Below are 24,467 nucleotides of genomic sequence, written 5' to 3' on the forward strand. Positions count from 1 at the left end.
GTGATAAAGTAATACTAGTAATGTTGATCGTAAAATAGTGAAAATGAAAGTAATGATATTAATAGTAGTAAAATGAAAATAGTAGTGAAAATAAAATATTTAGATTGTTAATAAATTCAGAAACCCAAGGAAATAAATTGGAATAAAGGAGGGGCAAAATTGGGTGTCAACAACCGCTTACATGTTTATATACATGAGAAAATGGAAAATATCTACCTATCTGCACTAACCGACCCAAGTGGGCCTAATCGACTTTTGTGGTATGTTAAATTACAAAATTGCCACCGGAAGCTTCTAGGTTACAACTGTACATTAGTAATAGAATTATGGCATGACACTTCCTTATTCTTTAATTTCAACATCACTGCAAGTCCCTCTGAACTGTGATTGGGAGCAGGTGAAGGGCCATTGTCAACACCCCTCCTTAAGTTGGAGGGTGAAGCCAAGAGTCCAACTTGCCAAGAAGAGAATTGTGTTGAGGTCCAGGCAGCGATTTGGTAAAGGTATCGGGGAATTGCGAAGAAGTGGGGAGGAAAGAAAATGATATAAGATCAGATTGGAACTGTTGTCGGATAAAATGGCAATCCAGTTCAACATGTTTGGTGTGCTCATGAAAAACGGGATTTTTGGCGATGTGAATAGCCGCTTGGCTATCAGAATGGAGAGGAACAGGCAAAAGGGGAGAAATAGAGAGATCAGACAAAAGACGAACGAGCCAAGAGAGCTCGGCAACGACACGTCACATGGAGCAATATTCAGCCTCGGCGGAGGACAAAGAAACTAAAGGCTGCTTTTTCCACTTCCACGAGATAGGGCTATCCCCAAGGCTGATATAAAATCCACTAACCGAGCAACGAGAATCAGGGAAAATGCCCCAATCAGAATCGCAAAAGGCTAAAAGATCAAAAGAAGGGGAAGCATTTTAAAAAATACCTAGACCTGGGTTATTCAACAGGTAACGAAGACAACAAAGGGCAGCCGAATAATGGGGAACACGGGGATCCTGCATATATTGACTAATATGTTGAATGGCAAAGGCAAGGCCAGGGCGAGTATGAGTCAAAAAATTAAGTTTACCAAGAAGACGACGATAAAGGGTAGGATCTGGAAGAGGATCACTAAAACCAGAAAACAATTTGCACAGCGGATCAAGAGGAGAACTAACAGGAGACTGAGACAAACAGTTAAATTCGGATAGAAGCTTGAGTGTAAACTTGCGTTGACTCAAAATCAACCCTTGAGGCTCGCGAAGAACCTCCATGCCCAAGAAAAAAATAAGTTGCCCAAATCTTTGATTTTAAATTCATCATCAAGGAATTGCTTTAACTCTTGTAGCTCCCGCAGGTTGTTTCCCGTATGGATAATGTCATCCACGTAAATCACAACCAAAGAAACTGAATCACCAACCCTTTTATAGAAAAGAGAGTAGTCGTTAAGAGAGTGAGAGAAACCCTTGAAATTCAGAGCGGCAGTAAGACGAGCATACCATTGTCGTGAAGCTTGGCGTAAACCATAAAGAGACTTCTTCAATTTACAAACAAGATTAGGTGAGGGAGAGTGTAAACCAACGGGAAATTTCATGTAGACCTCCTCATGGAGGTCCCTATGAAGAAACGTATTATTGACGTCAAGTTGATACAAACCCTACGCTTTTTTAACAGCTAAAGCCAAAATACACCGGATAGTGGTCATCTTAACCACTAGGGAAAACGTCTCGGTGAAATCGATATCCTCTCTTTAAACATCACCACGAATAACCAAACGAGCCTTAAGCCTTTCCACACTACCATCAGACTTAAGCTTAACCTTGTAGACCCATTTGCAAGGGAGAGCCTTCTTCCCAACTGGTAGAGGTACTACATCCCAAGCATCAATTTCTTTAGCCATTTCTTCTTGCCAACCAGGGTGCGTGGCAGCTTGATTATAGGAACTAGGCTCATGAATGTGAGGAATAGAATTAATGAGCTGTTGATTAGATTGAGATAGTGTAGTGAAAGAAAATTAGGCAGGAGAAACAGAGGACAGAAAACAGGGAGTGGAGACATCAGTCAAATGGACTGCACCACAAACATAGTTGGTTAGGTAATTGGGAGTTTTGTGAGCCCGGCGTGACTGGCGCAAAGCAGTGGTAAAATTGTTAGGTAGAGGAGTAAAGAGAGAAGGAACGGAGAATTAGAGAGGGATGAAACAGGGGATTGATCAGGTAAAGGAATAGGAGAGTTAGGAACATCACGATAAGAGGAAGAATCAGAGGGAGTAGAAAAAGAAGCAAGGGAGTTAGGTGAAGGATGAGCTGGGCGAGAAACTATAGAAGGATCAGAAGATAAGTAGGGATCAGTAGGTGAGGAAAGAAACATAGAAGAATGAGTATGCTTTAAGTAAGAGAAAGGAAATATAGAATCATGGAAAATAACATCTCGAGAAATGAATATATGCCCAGTCTGTAGGTTCAAAAGTCTGTACACTTTTTTGCCAAATGGGTATCCAAGGAACACACAAGCAGTCGCCCAAGGATCCAGTTTACCTCTGTGATTAGGAAGGGTAGATGCATAACATAAGCATCTAAAGCAGCGAAGATATGAATAGTCAGGAATTTTGTGAAAGAGAAGCGCAAATGGGGTCTTAAAATGCAACAGTTTAGCGGGGTATCTGTTAATAAAAAATGTTGTTGTAAGGAGACACTCACCCCAATAACTAATGGGAAGGTGAGACTGAAATAAAAGGGCTCGACAAACTTCTAGTAAATGCTTATATTTGCGCTCCACGACGCCATTTTGTTGAGGATTGCCAACACAACTGGTTTGGTGGATAATACCTTTAGACAAAAAATAAGAAAAGGATGCAATGGTGGAACCAAGTTCCAGAGCATTGTCAAACCTCACGATTTTGATTTTAGTGTCAAACTGCCTTTCAACCATAGAAATAAAAGATTGAAGAATAGTGAAAGCATTTCCCTTTGAACTTAAGTCCAAGTACCCCGGCTAAAATCATCTACAATAGTAAGGAAGTATTTAAAACTGTCATGTGTAGGAGTCTTATAGGGACCCCATGTGTCAATGTGAATGAGCTCAAAAATATGGGAAGTAGAGATAGTACTAGAAGAAAAAGGTAATTTGTGTTGTCTGGCTAGGGGACAAATATCACAGGGAACTGAATCTTTATTAACAACAACTTGTGGTAAGCAAGTAATGCTCCTCATGCTAGATATGGGCATGTGCCCCAGTCTAATATGCCATACATTGTGATGTGAATCCACTGAACTAAACAAAGATTGAATAGAAATAGAACTTTTAGAACTAGGTGCTGAATGACAAGGAATACAAGTAACAGAATTAGGAGTAGAGCTAGACAAAGAAGCTGAAACAGTGGAGCATTGTCCAGATGATGGATGAGTAGACTGAAGGATGTATAAACCATTCTGAATTCTACCAAGAGCCAGAGGCCTCTTCAGTGAAGGGCCCTGCAAAGAACACATGAAAGCTGAAAAAATAAGATCACTACCAAATTGAGAACAAAACTTGTGAACAGATAACAACTTAAATTTAAACGAAGGCACATAAAAGAATTTATCAAGGGTCAGACCAGTGCCTGAGTGTGTGACTTTGATTTTAAAAGAGTTGGGCAGGTTTATTGTTAGAGTATGAGCCAAAGGTTTGAGATTAGAAAGAATGGATCTATTAAATGTCATGTGCTCAGAGGCACCTGAGTTAAGTATCCAAGAATTAGATATGGAGAGATTAGGAAGTAGAACAGGTAATAAAGGGGAGGTACCAACACAATTGGCAGTAGCGTTGACCTCTGAACTTGAAACAACCTGCTGTCCAAGTTTAACTTATTGTAGCATGTCCATCAGCTGAGAATATTGCTCTAGACTGAGTCCCATAGTGTTAGAAGAAGAAACTTGAGTTTGAGTGCCTTGTGTGCTGGGGAAATCAACAACCTGATTACCATATCCAATGTAGTAGTTGTCTGCATTAGAAACAGAGTTACCCTGAACCATGTGTTGTTTCTGAAATTTCCCAGGCCTATTGTTATTAAACTTAGAATGTGGCGGATAACCATGTAGTTTATAACACTTCTCTATGGTATGTGTTGATCCAAGTTTCTTGCAGAAAGTGCAATTATACGAGTTCGAATTCCCAACATTTGAATTAAAATTCCTCTTATTATCTTCATATGTTCTAGGCGGTCCTGGTCTATTATTACCATTTCCACTAGTTTGATTAAAAAATGAATTCCCTAAATATTGTGGTTTCCTGTGTGCAGATGCAGTAAAAGAAGCTGACTCCATAGGAGAAGAAGCCACATGTTGAATGGATCTCTATCTCTCCTCTTGAAGGAGTAAACAATACACTTTGTCAATATTAGGAGCTGGGCTCATCATCATAATGTTGCCACAAGAAGCAGTGTAAGTATCGTTAAGTCCCATCAGAAATTGAACAAGTTTTTGCCTATTCTCAAGGGCTTTGTTCTTTTCCTTGGCTTCATATTTACAATCAACACAAGTACATGGAACCCTTGCATCTAGGGCCTCAATCTCATCCCAAACAGCCTTCATGTTATTGAAGTATGTAGCAATATCATTCGAACCTTAGACAGTTTCTAACAATTTCTTTTGTAAAGCAAATAATTGTGCAACATCATATTGTCCATACCTATCTTCAAGTGTTCTCCACAAATCTCGAGCAAATTTAGAATGAAGAACACTAGATCTGATCTCCTTAGTCAATGAATTCAATAACCAAGCCATCACCATATCATTGCATCACACCCACAAATCTAGGTAAGCTGAGGCATCGCTTGGTCTTACTATCATTCCATTGATAAAACCCAATTTATTCTTAGCCGATAATGAAATTAACATCGATTTTCTACAATCTACATATCCAGTTCCATCAAATGGTGAGAACACCAAAACCACTCCAGGATTATTTGAAGGACTCAAGTAAAGAGTATGTGAGCTTTCAACCATAGTTTGCTTGGCAACAAATATGCTATCGTCAGCCATTAGAGACAGGAAATAACAAAACAGACTCAAAAGAGAAGAAATTTTGTTGAATCGCAACTGAGAGAAACAACGATTTCTTCCAATAACTTGAAGAAATCCACAAAACGATACGAACAAAATGAGGAAATTCAGAGTAGAATCCGAACAAAAATGAGGAAATTTGGAGTAGAGTATGAACCAAATGAAGGAATCCGAACAAAAATGAATAAATTCAGAGTAGAATCGAGTACACAAGCTCTGATACCATGTTAATTTTCATGAACAGGAACGAAATTAAACTATATCTTGTATTGCTCAACTACGAAATGTAACCGCGTACATGTTTATATACAGGAGAAAATGGAAAATATCTACCTATATGCTCTAACCGACCCAAGTGGGCCTAACCGACTTTTGTGGTATGTTAAATTACAATATTGCCACCGAAAGCTTCTAGGTTACAGATGTACATTAGTAATAGAATATGGTATGACACTTCCTTATTCTTTAATTTCAACATCACTGCAAGTCCCTCTGAACTGTGATTAGGAGCAGGTGAAGGGTCATGTCAACACTATCATTGTAAATAATCCCTCAAGAGAAATAAAAGAATTATCTTCTCTTCTCTCTTTATCTGCACTATTCTTCTTCTTCTAGTTTTTTTTTTTTTATTTATTTATTATTATTATTATTATTATTATTATTATTATTATTATTATTATTATTATTATTATTCATTAGCGCCGTCTTTTAAGTTTCTGTATGTGATCTGTCATTCTCCTCATGCATACAAAAGTCAGTTTGGAATCTCCTCACTCTTACAAGTTACAATGCGAACACCATTAATCAGAATACTGCTGCCAATCAATTGATTAATTCCACTACTAATTTAAAATAATTTTACTAATTGACCTTAGCTTGTGTTTTAAATGATCCAACTTAAGATTTCATTTGATTAATGCCTAGAATGATCCTCAAAACCATCTTTTGATTCGTCGGCTTTTGTCATTATTTTTATCCAAATACAGACCACAATAGTATCTACTAATATTATACGTACGCATTATGTATTATTTAATGGTTTGAGTCTTCGACCTTATAGTTCCACACTTCCACTTCCACTTGATATATGCTGTCTTACATTAATTAATAGCAGCAACAAATTAAGGTGGCAAAGTTCTCAGACCTTAATGTTTTTCCAGCTTCCACGTGAACGACAGTTTACAAGCACTAGCGAAGAATATTTTTATTATGATAGTCACTCTTTTGTTAGGATTATTCAATTAATCAAACTATATACTACTAGTGTTAAGCAACATACATTGCGATTAGGATGTAAAAAAGTGTAATATCTTTAATGTACACTGAACCAGCTGAACTGTGTGCATTTCACCTTTGTGAATTTCCTTAAAATGTATGAGGACCCCTTTTCATCCTTCGAGAGAAAAAAAAAATCTATAGGATTTAAAATATCAGAGTTCTATATGTTACGGTAAATAATGATACTTATTATTAGCAATTGTTCTATTATTTCTTTAAGGAACAAAAGAGTACATATGATTTTACCATCTCCAATGAAAATATTTATTTGATACTTTGAAGGTGACACATCTAATTTTGTGGTAAATTCGATGTTAGTAATGTCTAATTAGTGAACTAACAGATTTGTCAAATTATGAAAGATATGTCGAACATCTATTTCACATTTTGTAGAAGATCATGCACAAAAAATAAATATTGATGAATACATTTTGTTTTATCTCCTTCAGTATATTCTCTTTTCAGTTGAGCTATGCAAGCAGCATTGTCTTCATACATAAATATTACTATTGCAATCTTCGTCATAGTTACTTAATGTGTTTGTCATTGATCTCAATCATATATAGTCTCAGCTAGCTTCATATATGGCTATTATCTTTGTGTGATTTAAAGATGTAGCAATTATAGTTTGTTTTATTGAACGTCATCATATGATAGTACCCCTGAAGTAAATATTCAGGTAGTAACATAGAAGGTCACCCAACTATATGTAATGCTCTCAAAGTCATGTTTCTTTCTTTTGTGACAATAAGGTCACTTTACTTTCTCTATATATATATCACATCAAAAGTCACCCAATTAATATTTGGCCAACAAAATATGACGTGATATTTAATTTAGTCCACATGGACTTTTTTCATTTTCTTTTCTCAGTCCACACATCGCAATAAGACTTGACTAACCCAAACCTATAACCCAAATTAATCCTTATTAACCCTATTCGGTTGGACAAAACTCTCACCAAAAATTCAGAACTTGAAAACTACTTGTGTATTGAAGTCAAAAGCTATGAAATCTCAAATAAACTGGTTTATCTCTTCCCCACAGGCATTATTTTTTGCGAAAATGGACCACTAGGTCAATGGTGTTGCACGGAACATTAGGGAAAACTAGGATGCTCTTACTCTGATTAATTATTAGTGTTGTCAATATATGATAGGAGTACGATTTATGGGTCAGAAAGAAGGATCAAACTTCAAGAACTAAATTTAATTAATGTCGGTAAAAAAGTCCTTATGGACTCGCTTGAAAGAGAAAAAAAAAAGACTGACACGATTTTAATAAAATGATGGACTAATTTTTTTCAGAGAGAGTGAAATCCTTTTTTAATTTAGAGAGAATAGTGTTAATAAGAGTCAATTTAAGTTTGGGTCGGGTCGGATTGGATCTTATTACCATGTAGACTGAGGAAAAAAAAAATCTATGTGAACTAAATTAAATGTCATGGATTCATGTATTTGAGGAGTTGGCAGTTGCTGGCTTTTCTCTTCGCAAGTTTGCAACTTGAGAGGAGTTGACCCAGTGTTCATTTTTTTTTTATCTTTTGATTTTGATTTGGGGGACTGCTACTTCAAAGATATAATTGGCTGGGACGTGCCCAACTAACTATAAACAATAATGTTACCGATATTATATTCGGTGTTTAATACACACTTTGGGTTCAATATCCAGAGGATACATGCCGAGAAGCTTGAACGTAAAATATTCCTTACCAAAAGCGACTCTATTCTCAAGGCTCGTATTTAAACCATTTGATTAAGAGTGAAGAGTACTTATTGTTTCATGACTTTAATGTTTTGCTGACATTAGTGACTGAATTATGTGTGCTAAAATAATTTGCTTTCAGTAAATCTCTTTTTAACTGAAATATTATAATTAAATTATTCTTTTTTTGACTGATTGAAATATTTGCTTGGGAGAAAAAAATTCTTACAAAGAGAAGTTACCCGACATGGCAAATGTGGCTATTAATCGGAAGGGACATAAAATTTTACTCTGGTACTACTACCAAAAGGCGGACTCAATTAAAAAGACACGAAATCCTTCTTCTGGAGTTTGACTTGTGTGATAAAGGTTAATAATTAATTGACATTCCAAAATGGCAACTTGAACCTCAAATACTCAAACTATATTTATTAGCAACTTGGACCTCAAATACTCAAGCTATATTTATTATACAAAAATAGAATGGAGAAGGTTCATAATATGAGTTTAAATTTTAATATATAATGTCGGTCCAGTGTAAAGCTTTTTGACTGATTGGACATGAAATTTTATAAAGACTTTGAAACTTACGATTTCAAATATGCTAAGTAAAATATTATGTGGATATAAAATCATGTCATTAATGGTAAAAAACTGAAACAAAGCAACTAAATAAATGGCAACACTGCATTTGCATAGAGTAAACCCTCAATGATCTACAGAGCGAAAGGAAAAATATTTATTTGCATTGCTGTGACAGATATAGAAAGAGACAATGAGACAAATACCTGATTCTAGGAGAGGTGGAATCCTCATAATATTAATAATCCATGAACGCCGTCATTTTACGTTTTGTATATGACCTGTCATTCTCCTTATATGGTTACAAAACTCAGTTTGGAATCTCCTCACTATTAATCAAAAGACTGCTAATTAATTAATTCCACCACGTTACTAATTTAAAATACTTGTAATAATTGACCTTAGCTTGTGTTTTAGATTATCCCACTCAAGAGGCCGTTTTATTAATGACCAGAATGATCCTCGAAACCGTCTTTTTTGATTCGTCGGCGTATTCTATTAATTTAATCCAATTAGAACATTTGGACATAAACCAAATACAGAACACAACAGTACCTATTAATATTATACGTACTTTGTATTATTTAATGGTTTGACTCTATAGTTCCACTTGCTGTCTTTTCATTAGTTAATACAGTAACAACAAATTACGTTGTCAAAGTTGTTGGACCTTAATGTTTTTCCAGCTTCCACGTGAAGGACAGTCACTCTTTTGCTAAGATAATATAGTTACGCTGAATCAGCTGAACTGTGTGCATTTCACCTTGTGAATTTCCTCAGTCATGTATGAGGACAGCTTTTCATCCTTCTCAAAAAATAAAAGAGAACTTCTGTATATAAAAAAAAATGATTAAGGATATATCAAAGTTTATGGGGCAATCATCTACCAAATCTGGACAGCTAGGAATCATAAAATTTTCAAGGGGAAGGCTTGAATAGTAGTTTTACGCAAAGTGTAATTAAGGAGAGAGTAGACATGTTTAGATACTCGAAGAGAGGTGGGAAATGTGCCTATTTGATACAGTCCTTTTGTAGTTAAGCTTTCTCCTTGGAGGCTCACTAGATCTTGGCACCCTTCCTAGAAGGTGGTCGAGTCTAATGGGTGCCCCTTTTTTCTTTGTGGTAATATTTCACAGTTTACTATTTAAAAAAAAAAAGAAAAAGTTATACGTTATGGTATTGATGATGCTTGTTATTAATTAGGCATTATTCTATTATCTCGTTTTATGGGATTTTCCTAGTTTACTTGTAGTCGTTGGTTAAGGCTAAATAAAAAAAAAATGGAAGATTTAGTATTAGAAGCGTAGCATTTGCCCTGTAATTTTATGTACTAAAGCATGAGACTGTTCTTCAAAAACAGACGAAAGAAGAAAAGCTGTAATATATATGATCGGTTTTCTAAAGCCACGCTTGAAGAAGTTTAACTACGTGGGGCAGCGGCGTAGCCACATAGAGTGAATGTGAATTGTTATCAGTTGAACACTCTTCATCGGAGAATAATATAAGAATTTATATTGTATATATAGGTCAAAAGTTAATTTTTATAAATATGTATATCAAACTTTAAAAACTTTTAACGTAATTCCTGATTTCGCCATCAACTTGAGTAGCCATTGCAATCATTATGAGCAAACCCTCTTCAATAATAAATGGATTAATGAGCTTGGGCAGTAGTGAGGATAAAATCATAAAATTAGTTAGTTGAGCTGCTTTGGAAAATAAGGGCATATATGAAAAGTTTGGGTAATGGTAAAAGCTCTCTTGTGTTGAAGATATTGAAGTTGAAGATACAAGCAGTGCACAAAGCAACAGTTCTGCAAACTGCATGCATGCACAATACAATAGTATACGACCTAATATACTATGTGTATAAGTATACATTGTAATTAAGGAGATTGTAATTAAGGAAATTGTTAATTAAGGTAAATTAGGATCCTAGTAGAAGTAGGAGTTAGAATCCTAGTAGGAATACCACATTGTAAAGGAGGCAGAATAAGGCTATAAATATAGCCTTTGTATACATGATATACACGCACAAAAAATCAAAAAAGCTCAACTTTTGATTACTTCTTGTACTGTGTTTTCTACATGGTATCAGAGCATTCAACACAAAGCCAAGCTGCGTGATTAATCTCCCTCATAATCTTTTCATAATGGCATCAAAATCAACCTCCATGTCACTGTCCACCTCTAGCCTTCATCACCTAATTGTTGCTTGTCCTATCAAGCTTAAGCCAACCAATTACCTGATCTGGAGAACACAGATCTTGCAACCTATGCAAGTTTTGAAAGTAACTAAGTGGATTAAGGAGGACAATTTAAGCTTGGGTGAAACATCAGACACAGATGAGAAGGAAAAAGCTGTTGCAGGCAAGGAAAAGGCTGAGCAAGACAGTGAATGGGAAGAAAAGGATGTACTGCTGAGAACTTGGATTTCAGGCACTATGACTGAAGAAAGTATGTATCTAATTGTTGGTTGTTCTACAGCAAAGGAGATGTGGGAGTGCTTAGAAGAGGAATATCTTCAAGCAACAAAAGACAAGGAGTTTCAACTCAAACAACAAATCCAAAATATCAAGTTAGGATCAAGAAAACTTGACGAATACATAAAGGAGTCTAAGGGAATATGTGATGGCCTCTTTGCCATACACAAACCTATTGATGATGATAGCAAGGTTATAAACTTTGCAAGAGGTCTTGATCCCAAATACAAGACCTTTAGAACTGTCATGCTTGGAAAAGCACCTTATCCTACCCTCAACTAGTTTGTCAATGCCCTTAGAGGCTTTGACTTAATAGAAGATAGTGAGGAAGTGATTTAGGAAAACCACAACATGGCCTTCTCTGCACAAAGAGGCAGAGGCAACTATAATCAGAATAGAGGAAACTCTAACTATAACTCAAGGGGAAAAGGTTTCAAACCTGCAGGACAAGGGAACTACAGTCAGAATAATCACAATGGACAAGTCTCAAATCAGGTGAGGGACAAGGAGCCATCTGCCAATCCTTGTCAAATCTGTGGTAGAAACAACCACACAACCCTCAAGTGTTTCTATAGGTGGGATTACTCATATCAGGCTGAAGAAAATCTTCCACGAGCTTTATCAGCAGTCAACTTACAAGGTACAATATCTGAGGATAATGCAATGTATGTTGATTCTGGAGCAACAACTCATATGACCAATAACACAGGTAATTTATCTGACCTTAAAGCCTACAATGGAACTGAAAAAATTATCGTTGGCAATGGATCCTATCTAGTATTACACATGTTGGTAACACTACCAAGTCTGGTTTGAAAGTCAAGGAAATTCTAGTAGTCCCAAAGAGAAATAAGAATTTGTTGTCTGTTAGCAAACTTGCAAAGGATAATGCATGTACTCTTGTGTTTGATGAATTTGATTTTACTGTTAAGGACAAGAAGTCAGGGAAACACATGGCCAAGGGAACTAAGAGAGGAGGACTCTATGCATTGGAGGATAACAACATCTTTGCATTAATAAGATGGAAGAAGACAGATGGAATTTGGCATGCTAGGTTAGATCATCCTAGTTTAAAGTCTTTACAATTTTTAGATAAAAATAAGTTTATAAATGTTAAGAGTTAGAATAAATTGCATGTTGTCTATACTAGCTGCCAGTTGGGAAAGAGTTGTAAACTTCCTTTTGCATTGAGAAATAAAATAGAGAAAGAACCTTTGCTCAAAATTCATTGTGATCTGTGGGGACCTGCTCCTATTGAATCCTCTCAGCACATGAGATACTATATTTTGTTTGTGGATGATCATACAAGATATAGTTGGTTATATCCAATCAAGAAGAAGTTTGAATTTTTTGAAAACTTTGTGAAATTTCAGAAGATGGTGGAAAAACAGTTTTCTAAGCCAATTAAGATCTTCCAGTGTGATGGAGGTGGTGAGTTCATTAGTAATGACGTTATCAAACACTTGGAAAACTGTGGAATCATAAGGCAGATGTCATGTCCTAACACACCTGAATAGAATGGAATCTCTGAGAGGAAACATAGACATATTGTAGAAACTGGCCTCACACTGCTCTTTCATGCCAAATTACCTCTTTTTCTTTGGGTAGAAGCTTTCCTTACTGCAGTATTTTTGATAAACAGGATTCCATCCTCAGTCCTCAAGAATGAAATACCCTTTGTTAAGTTACATGGTGCCTCACCAGACTATAACAACCTTAAAGTTTTTGGATGTAGGTGCTATCCTTACATCAAAGGACAGACTAAGTTCACTCCAAAAACCTATCCATGTGTGTTTGTTGGCTATAGTAGTCTCCACAAAGGGTATAGATGTTATCAACCATCTAGTAGGAAGGTGTTTGTGTCTAGGTATGTGATTTTTGATGAACACTCCCTTCCTTATATGCAGCCAGAGCAGTCCTCTTAGATTTCTCAGAATTCTTCTACTCACTTAGCCACTTTTCTTGAGTTTTTCTCTATACAAGATAAAACTTCATCCCACAGTGGTGCTTCCAATTCAGGGGAAGTGTTGACAGACACTACTTATTCTCATGATGCTGATGTGGTTGATCACAATGCAGCAGAATCAGGTTCACCAGGTTCACCTACTCAGACCACAGCAGTTGATCACAATGTTGATACTACAGATGATGGTACTGAACGTATTGATGCAGAAGAACTAATAAGTCACAGCTCAGGTGATGAAAATAGTGGTGACATTGAGGAAAGTTAAATCCATGATGGTGAGTCTGCTCATGATGTTGATACCATTACTATATCAAATCCACAAGGCATACAACTAGAAGTGGACTTCTCAAAATGGTTCAACACTGGACATACTCAGAATCTTGAGCCTAATATACAGACTGAAGATGGCACTACTGCAGTTATAGATAATGAGCAACCTCCAGCAACAGGACATCACATGGTGGCAAGGTTGAATTCTAAGAAGACACAAACTACTCATACGACCTTTGCATCAATTAGTAAGGCAACCGAAACTGAACCAACAACTGTGACTCAAGCACTTAGAAGTCCAGGCTGGTATGCTGCTATGAAGGAAGAAATGGATGCTCTTCACAAGAACCAAACATGGATTTTGGTACCTAGGACAGCTCAGATGAATGTGGTTGGGTCAAGATGGGTGTTCAAAACCAAATTGAAGTCAGATGGATCTGTAGAAAGACACAAAGCCAGGTTAGTTGCCAAAGGATACTCTCAACTTAAGGGAATTGATTTTGAAGAAACTTTCCGTCCTGTTCTCAACTTAAGGGAATTGATTTTGAAGAAACTTTCAGTTCTGTTGTCAAAGCCACTACTATAAGAGTAGTTTTATCAGTTGTTGTTAGTCTGCAGTGGCCTATTAGGAAACTTGATATCAATAATGCCTTCCTACATGGACATCTGCAGGTAGAAGTTTATATGACACAACCATCGGGTTTTATTGATCCACAGTATCCTAATCATGTGTGTTCTCTGAAGAAGGCACTCTATGGTCTCAAAGAAGCACCCAGAGCTTGGTTTGATAGGTTCAGCTTACATTTGCTACATCTTGGTTTTAAGTGCAGTAGAGCAGACTCCTCATTATTTGTTCTACACTGTAGTAAAGGTACTATTCTACTTCTACTATACGTTGATGATATAGTGATTACAGGCAGTTCTCTTAAACATATCCAAAGGATAGTTACAGCACTGAGTAAGGAGTTTGCAATGAAGGATCTTGGTCCACTACATTTCTTTTTTGGAATTGAGGTTACATACTTCAAAGGAGGTATTCATCTAAACCAAAGCAAGTATGCCATAGAATTACTCAAGAAAACTGATATGGAGATGGCTAAGGCAATAAACCCACCTCTTGCACAAAAGCATTGTTTGCATGAAGTAAAGGGAAGTCAAGTTGATGCCTCATTATACAGGAGCATTGTAGGGAGCTTACAGTACCTTACATTGACTAGACCAGACCTAGCTCATGCTGTCAACTTAGCCAGTCAGTTCATGCAAGCACCAACTGTTGAACATTTCCAAGCTGTTAAGAGAATTCTCAAATATGTGAAGGGAACACTACAACTTGGACTCAGAATGATCACACAATCACCTCTAAGACTCTATGGATTTTCTGATGCAGACTGGGGTGGATGTGCTACCACAAAAAGGTCAACTACTGGATATTCAATCTATCTAGGTGCTAATTATATCTCTTGGGCATCTAAGAAACAACATGCTGTTGCAAGGTCAAGTGCAGAGGCAGAGTATAGGGCATTGGCCTCAGCTGCAGCTGAAGTTACTTGGATCACCTACATTCTTAGAGACATTGGTGTCACATTGACATCAGCTCCAATTCTATTTTGTGATAATCCGAGTGCATTATACATGACTGTGAATCCTGCCCTACATGCTAGAACCAAACATGTTGAAATGGATTACCATTTTGTAAGAGAAAAGGTGGCCAGAGGACAGCTCATAACTCACTTTGTAAGATCACAAGATCAACTAGCTGACATTCACACCAAGGCACTCACAAAGCAGCAATTTACAGGATTTTGGAGCAAGCTAGGAGTGGATGTTCCACCTCTCACTAGCTTGAGGGTAAGTATTGAAGATATTGAAGTTGAAGATACAAGCAGTGCACAAAGTAGCAGTTCTGCAAACTGCATGCATGCACAATACAACAGTATATGACCTAGTATACTATGTGTATAAGTATACATTGTAATTAAGGAAATTGTTAATTAAGGTAAATTAGGATCCTAGTAGAAGTAGGAGTTAGAATCCTAGTAGGAATACCACATTGTAAAGGCGGCAGAATAAGGCTATAAATATAGCCTCTGTATACATGATATACGCGGACAAAAAATCAAAAAAGCTCAGCTTTTGATTACTTCTTGTACTGTGTTTTCTACATCTTGTTGACAATTTCTACCAGATGATGGCATAGTTTAGTTAACATTCCCTCTTAAAATAAGTGTCACCGCAACAAAAATCACACCTATTAAGAAATTAATAAATATAATGTGGAGTTCACTAAACTACTCCTATTTACTTTTATTTTTTGAGAATTGAGCAATATTCCTAATATTAAAGAGAACAATTTCTTTAATGCTAAGGATATAGTTAGAAACACTTGTCAATTTTTATCTTGAATTCCTAAGATGAGACTTATTTTGGGCCAAATATTTTTTGCTAAGGTGACACTTATTTTGGGACGGAGTGGGTATAGAGTAAGTATAAGTTGAGCATTTTTCTTATTGAAAATACTTGGGTATAAAAACACTACATTTGCATGGAATAAACCGTCTCCACAACTCCTCAGCCAAAAGTAATATAAAATTAGTGTATTTGCTATGAGAATATAGCAGAAGACAAATGAGACGATACCCAAACTCCGGAATCTGTATGGTGGCTGACTTTCTATTTTTGCCTACAAAAGTTGGGCTGGAATCTCTCCCTCTTACAACAGCGGATATTTAGTCAAAAGACTTGTAGTCAAAGTATGCATATACTACAAACTATCACCCACCACTTTTTAATGAACTAAATAATTCAACTTTTAATGAAAATATTTTAAAGGACTTTCATCATACATTATGTTCTGGACTACCCACTGAAAACGTCCCGCTTTTTAATCCATACGGTGATATTCAACCATCCTTTTCAATTTATCAGCATATGATATTATTTTAAGACGAATACATAGACAACCCTTATGATTCCACTATATAGGTCATGTTGATGCTAATTCACATCAATCCAGTGGAAAACCGGAAGTGCTAATTCACATCAATCCAAAGGGGTCATGTATAAAGAACTCTCTATGTAACATTAGCATTAAAGTTTTCATTATCATAAGACATAATAATAAAATTAAATTAATCACAAGAAGCACATGATAAACAAGGAGTAATACGTTACACTCATCCTTTAATACAAAGCTGATCACCATTTAATTAGGCCATCTAAATTCACGGAAGAATTACAGCAATATTAAAAAACCAGTAGCATACTGCATGAATTCCAGATCAGACTCCAAGCCTTCCATTGTTTCAGGTGATAAAACCACCTCCAAATCGACTCTTCCTCCTCATTCTCTCCCCGGAAACGCTGATATCTTCCCACAAACTTATTCGCCCGACCACTCCTTACTGCAATTGGTCTCCCCCGCCCGAAATCATTGTCATACATTGGAAACCTCGGCGAACTCCCCATTGTCAGCATAGCTCCATCAAAATTCCCCAACGGAAAACACCGTGGGTCCCTCTCCCAATCCTCTACAAACTTCCTCACCATAACATCATCATGCGCCTTCACATTCTTATTCAGTTGCTCAGCGCACCAATGCAGATCGTTAGATAAAACGTCCCCTGCTGTTACGTAAGTTGGAATGCTCTGAATTGCGTTGCCAAAGTATAACGGATTTAGCTTCGGTTGTAGACGGTGACGACAATTTACAGCCATTCTGAGTGTCGTCATTTTGGAAGATGGGAGCTTCCTTGGACGTGTCACCGCCCGCCACAGCAACGCGCAAAGGGATTGAAATGATGAAATCTTATCCACTGGATTTATCGTGTTCGTTTCTTCTTTCATATCGAATTTCAGGCGATCGTTTCTCTGTTTTGCTATCAATTCAACAATGTTAATTTGTCCATCGAAATTCAATTTCTGATTGTTGGTCTTCGCTTTGAGTCTTAGAATTGATTCTTTTTTGAAACTAAATATCCTCTCCCTCAATGGGGCATCCCTGGCAAAAGTAACTTTGGGGCCATCAGCTGGTAGTCTAAGCACAACGTTTGAAATCAAAATTGAATTACGAGTAAAATCAGGTTGCCTTAAAATCCTTTTTACACCTCTACTCACCTCAGCGAATGTATTGAAAAAGTTCCAAAATGATATCCCGTCAGTAACGGAATGGTTGACGGCGCAGCCAATGAAGACGCCGTCAGCTAATTCAGTTACTTGGACTGGGAGAAGAGGGCTAAAATGTCCTTGATAGCTCACTTTTTGATCAAAAGGAAACAACACTTTGACATGATGAGGAACATCAATGGAGCCTATGACGTCACGAATGTAAATGTGAGTGACTGAAGCATGCACAAAATCAACGCCAGCGTCGTTACAAGAAATGCAGACGTATCCATGTGGGTCGGTTATGAATCGACCGGCTAAGGGAGGGAAGTGAGTGAGGGTCTGAGAAAGAGTGAGTTTGAGAAGGGAAATGAGTTGGGTGATGGGAAAAGGGGGACGAGTAAAGAGAGCACCTTTCTGAATGTAGTGAACAGACAACATTGGAAGATCGGAAACAGAGAGTTTGAGGACAGTTAGAGATGATTTTTGAGATGGAAAAGTAGTGCATTTGGAGACCAAAGTAACACATGCAGAAGACATTGTTAGCTTTGTACTAAGATTTACTCTTATTAGTTAGAATGAGGAGTGAAAGCTGAGGATATTGAACAAGTGATAGCTCTTTGGTGCTAAGTTGATGACTTGGATAGGACTCAACTTGTGGAGTCGCAAATGATAGACAGGACTTGTTATGCGTGGTATGACTGTGAGTGGTTTCAAAATTTTGAGTCGCTTCTAATGACTATCAGTGATATTTGAGAGTTTTGCATTCGTTAAGGGTCAGTGTTGTTCAAGTTAAGCTTAAGGGTCTATGATTACACTTCCAGGAAGATATATAAGGCCTCGAAGCATTTCAGCTCAGATTTGAGGTATGGCAGATTTATCGAGCTTTGTCAGGGTTTCCTAGTGGATTTGATGATATTTTCTGAGAACAGTTACTTGGATAGACAAATGGTTTGCAATGAGATTAGTACAGATTTGAGGAGGAACTGTCGTGCGAGAGGTCTTTATAGTGACCAATTGAGTTCCGACGGACTTTGCTCGGTGAGATATTTAGTAGTATGGTTCTTGTACTGTGATTTAAAGGTTTAAGAAGAGTTGGAATTGGCCAAGTTGGCTGCCGGTAAGATCAATTTGATTGAATTGCGTAGAGGTCACAGATGAATCAAGGATTCTTTCTGGAGAGAGTAAATTATGGTTTTAGAATTTTGGTATATGTGGTCATATGTTTCTAAGAAATCGTGGTGCGAGTAACGACTTCAGAAGATGTGGGAGAAAGAGTTAGCGGAATCGAAGTATTTTATTGGTTCAGAATGGGTTGTGGTTTGTAACCATGTTTCAGATAATTGCTTTGGTTTGGGAAGTGTTTGTGGGGCCTATTGATCGCGTTCAGGGTTGTGGTTTTATCCAATTAGAGAATTCGAGTAAAGGCAAATTGTTATTCAAGGATTAGTTGTGAAGAAAATTGAATGCGGAAATATGAGTATTGGAGCTTGAGCTAAGTTAGAAAGTTGAGACTGGTAGAGTGAAAGATCAGGTTTTAATGCTACACCCGACAAGGGTGTCTTGCGATTTAGGAAGGAGGGAAAGTGAGCCCGAGGTGTAATAGCTGTTGAATCTACCCGTTGTTGGATCTTTGTTTTATGAGTTAGTTTTTCACCTGGTCTATCGAATGTTTATCCAATTTTTCATGTTTCTGTACTAAAGAAGTACTATACCGATGGTACTTACATTGTTCGTTGGGATTCAATATTACTTGATGAGAATTGGACATGTGAGGAGAAGCCTATTGCGATCTCCGATAGGCAGGTTCGCAAGTTGAGGTTGAAGGAGATTGCTTCTGTGAATGTGCAATGGAAGCATCATGCTGTTGAGGAGGCTACTTGGGAGACTGAGTTTGACATGCGGAGCCGATATTCCCAGTTGTTTGCTGATTCAGGTACTTCCCCGCTTGTTTCCCTTCTTTGCTCGAGGACGAGCGATGGTTCAATTGGTACCTAATGTTATAGTCTTTTCGGCACTTTTGCCCCTTTCCGAGCTTGGTTAGCTCAATTTTGAGCTAAGGGGACCCGTTGACACGCTTTTTGAGGTGTCTAGATTTGATTCGAGCGACCTTTTGTGAAATTTGGACTTCAATTGAAAAAGAGTTGACTCAAAGTAGACTTTTGGGTAGACAGACCTTATTGGAAAAATTCGTCGATTTCGAGAGGTCCAGATAGTCGTTTAAAACTTCTGTGTATATCTGGTTCGGGCCCCAATGCACTCAGATGCATTTTGGGACTTGGGTTGGGAAGTTGGAATGGAGGTATCGGGGGTTGACTCGATCAACGAGACCTCTGTTGGGAATTTCGAGGCGACGAGAGTGTTCGTAGCGTGTTTTTAAGTGTGTCCGTATATGTGATTTGTGAGCAGATGGCCTCGGGAATTATTCAAAAATTCGAGTTGAAGTGTGAAACTTGGGAAAGCTTCTGGTGTCCGGTGGCTGCTTTGGCGGCACCAGCACTGCAGCAGTGGTACCGCAGAAGCGGTCACCCTGCCGCTAAAACGGTCTTTGCCAATTAGGCATGACCGCTGTAGCGATCATGGGACCGCTGGAGCGATAGTATTGTCGCGAAAGTGGGTGACCAGCAGTTAGTTCATTAAATGAAGTGTTGAAATCCCTTCATCTATCATTTAATACCATTCTAAAAATTCAGCTCTTGAGAACTATTCTAATGGATTCTTGAAGGAGATTCTTAGTGGTAAGTCCTCCTAACCTTCTTGCAAATTCATTATTCCTAATCATCTAGAACCCCCTTTTCCTTGTTAGTTCATTAGTAATGGAAGATTAAAAGTGGATTTTTCGGATTTTCCTATCTAGGTTTTTTAATGATGAAATTATTGGGTTTATGCTGGATTATGATGTATCTAAGGTTATTAATCATATATCTCCCATTATTAATATTGAATTCTTGAATCTAAGAGTTAGGGTTTATACCCAAAATTGGGGGTTTTGCTTGAATTTCGAAATTGGGTGAATCCTTGAGTTAATTTAGCAATTAGTTGATGGGTTTTGATCACCTAGTGTTTTATTGGATATTTTACCCTCGAATTTCCCGTTTGACCTTATGGGTCCCATTTTCCCAAATTCTAGGGTTGGGTTTTGACCTAATTTGAATGATAGCAATATAGGTGTCGATCTTCAAGATTTCTAATCTAGATTTTGAATATACCTAGACTTTCTTGATCTTAAGGCTCAGCAGAAGGGCAAGGCTAAGGAGTGATTGTTGGTGTATTGTTGTTCGGCCATCCAGGAAGGTTATGGCTTACCCTTAGTAAGACTTCGTGTAGCGAAGAATATATTTAGATGATATTATCGGAGACAGTATGTAAACCTTCGGGTATGAAGTTGGGTTGGATATTTTTTTAGGTTAGGCCCTGTTGTATGATTGGGTTAGCCACCCCGTTATTAATTGACTTGATTGTTCTATTGTTGTTGGCAGCTTGATGCCACATAATGATGGTAGATATTAGGGACTGGTGTTACATCTTGATTGTGATATTCAGTACCTTACTTGTAGATGTTGATACGAGAATAGAGTTCTATATGTATTGTGTAGTCTTTCATGATATTGTTGGCGTACCTATGTTTGGTACTTGTGATATTAATCTGATTATTGATGTTGAGACATACATTGCACGCATTCTCATCCTTCATGATATACTATTGATACATTGTTTATACTTGATGAAACATTGTGATGAGATGGGCTCGGTTTGGATGAGAGTGACGTGAGAGTCCGATATCCGATGTTTGTCCCGAAATCGTGGAGTGAGTGAGTGCATGGACTCCGTGGGTCCTCCGAGGTGGTGCTGATAAAAATCCTCTGTGAGAAATATCAGGAGTCTCGTCTGTCTGTTGGGCAAAGATTCGGGATGAGTAGCACTTAGACTTCCCGAGTCACCTTGGGTTGTGCTGCCGAGGCATCGATACTTTTGTCCGGAGTACATGTGTACACAACATTGCAGAGCTTTGCATTTCCATTCATACATTGTTGCATTGCATTGCATTATGGTTATTTTGTTATGATCTGGTGATTTACTTGTGTTAATCGGATTCGGATTGGATATATATTGACTTGGCACACTTCGGTTTAGATGCTACAATTTAGGTGATGACGTGTATTAGTTCTGACTTTTGATTGGATTATGCTTGATGAGCTATTTGCTTATCTCACCTTATTGTCTGAATTATGTTAGTTGTACTTAGTCGGCCTATGATACGTACCAGTAATGTGGTTTGTACTGACTTGCACTTGTTGCATTCTTTTATGAGTGTAGAGTTCCATGTTGGATCTTCTTTCGTCTCCCGTGGCTGATTGTTAGTATCAGGATTGCTTTGAGTGTATAGGGTGAGCACGAGATGTCTGCTGCCTTGAAGACTCTTCTTATTTATGTTTTACTTTCCCATTCTGAGACATCTACAGATTTGATGTATTATTATATTTCCATACTTGTATATTTCGGATCTAGATGCTCTTGTATGGCTTAGACCAGACTCTGGGTGTATTTTCTTATTTTCGCAGTTTCTTCTATACTATTATCGAAAGACTTACGTAATTTATTCTCTTTCGCTAATTGATTTACTTATTTATGCCTTTATTATTGTTGGGTTGAGGGTTGACTTACCGAGGTGGGAAAAGTAAGTGCCCTCATGGCTTAGCCAAATTAGGTTGTGACACCCACTTCTTTCGGGGCATTATTATTACTCTACAGTCTTTCAGTATTTGCAGACAGTCAGTATTTTCAGTGTTTCGTTTGAGGCTTCATAGTTTTCATGTTAAGCAATGTTGGCTACAGATATGTTTCAGACTTATATTGGTGTTCCACACTTTGATTATATCATTCATACTTGCAGTATATCAGCATGTGTTATTTTATTTTCGCATTTAGTATGTTATGATACCACATGTTGATCCTGTCAGCTAGTTGGCTCGCTCGGTCACATCCAGTCAAGCATCGAGTGTCGTGTTACGCCCAACCTATGATTTCGGGTATGACAAAACTTTTTATCAGAGCATGTTGACACCTAATTTTTGACCTCCCATAATTCATTTGAATTCCCCGAAGTCCTTGAATATCAAACGGAGTGAAGTATGTATTTTTTAAAAGTCAAAATGATTCTATAAAATTATTTAGATAATATTTTGCCATTTCATTGGGAAAAATAACTTCTATAAACCTATGAATCATTTAGAAATTAATTTTTGTTTTTGAGACATTTATTTAATTGTTAAAATTAGCAAAAAAATTAATTAGCAAGCATTTTACTCCATTTAATTCAAGAAATCTGATTAATTAAATGAATTAATCATTGTTACCCCTAGATTCTATATCTTGCATTGGTACAATTTATCAAAATTATTCATAATCAATTAAGTGTTTAATTGAGGTTAAATTCCACAAACTATTCGCTACATTGCTAATAGTGGTTACAATTGAACTAATCAATTGTTAGGTAATTCCGGCCTCAATGGAAATTGCCAAATTCATTGGTCCAATTCAATTAAGGTCATTTTTTTTACAAAAATTAACATTTAATGGATTAAATTACTCTAATTTTGACCTTATTTGAAATGACCAAATTCATTGGTTCAAATTAATTAAGGTCATTATTGCAAATTCACTTTAATTTGGCCAAATGTGGCCATAATTGAAATAACCAATTCATCGTTAGTTTCAATTAAGGTCATAATTGCAATTTGAACCTTTTACAAATCCAGCCATGTCTTTTAAATTGATTAATTGGCTGATTTAGTTTATTTTGGCTACAATTGAAATGGCCAATTAATGGACCTTTCTTCAATTTATAGCTATAAGTTCAAAATTGTTTTTTTATGTATACATATATACACATGAATATATACATATAAACATGTATACACATGTATATACGCAGGCCCATCCCATTTCCTTTTTAAAAATCGACCGACCCAGTCCAATAAAGACCTCACCCGGCCCACTGCGACAAAGAAAAGGAGGGGTAGTACCCCTCTTGTCACGACCCAAACCGATGAGCCGCGACGAGTGCCTGATCTCTAGTGACCAAACACCCCTATACTCATACTTGGATAATGCTACATAATAAGGGCCCACAAACAACTCAATCTGGATTAAACTGACTCATGAAAGAATAATATCAGGAACTGTGCATCATGCATATATATGTACCGAAGATAACAACGCAAGCGAACTAGGCTGCTACATGGACTATACATAAAAGAATGAGAACCGACAAGGCTACCTCACAAGTCATCTACACATAACTGTCTACGGACCTCTAATGGAATAAAAGCTATTAAAAGGATGGGGCAGGGCCCCGTTATACCCATATGCATATACATCTCAAAAGAATGGCATATCAAAATAAACCGCAACTCCAGATCAAATGGAGCACACTAACCACCGCTGGATGGGAGTCCTACTGAGCTGGACCGCCTGTCTGTCTATCTGTACCTGCGGGCATGAAAGCAGCCCCCGAGCAATAGAGGAGTCAGTACGGAAAATGTACTGAGTATGCAAGGCATAAGAGTAACATATATATATATATATATATATATATATATGTTCGCTTACTTTGGAACTTGCTCGCTTACTTTGTTCGTTCAGATAATAAGGAACATGCCAAAGAATAAAAGGGACAGCCTTAACATACCTTGAAGCATATCTAATCGTCCAACGTCTACGTCTTGAACTCGTAAGTCTACAACCAAGATAACATAGGCCACAATTAGACCCTTTATAATACTTACTATTCAATTCAAGTGAAAAAAGGACTTAACGAAGTTCGGACAACATCTCCTTCATAACTCAATAATTCCTCAATTTCTAATTTAACTTAAATATTAACCACAATTCTAAAAATAACCATATCAATTCTTACATATCAAAATATAATCACTTCTACTCCAAGTCATCTCTCAAAATATCCCCCAAGTCCAACTATACCCTTATTCAACTTACAACTTTCATAACTATAATTCCCTTTGCTTAAAACCACTAAAACTGTTGATAATTA

At 37.2% G+C, this 24,467-nt stretch overlaps 1 pseudogene; it reads right to left on the minus strand.

Moving 5' to 3' along the window:
• Positions 1-16,544: 16,544 nt before the first annotated feature.
• On the minus strand, positions 16,545-18,020 carry LOC132639167 (uncharacterized acetyltransferase At3g50280-like; annotated as a pseudogene).
• Positions 18,021-24,467: the final 6,447 nt, after the last annotated feature.

This window comes from Lycium barbarum, chromosome 5, assembly GCF_019175385.1.
Source record: "Lycium barbarum isolate Lr01 chromosome 5, ASM1917538v2, whole genome shotgun sequence".
Classification (NCBI taxonomy): domain Eukaryota; kingdom Viridiplantae; phylum Streptophyta; class Magnoliopsida; order Solanales; family Solanaceae; genus Lycium; species Lycium barbarum.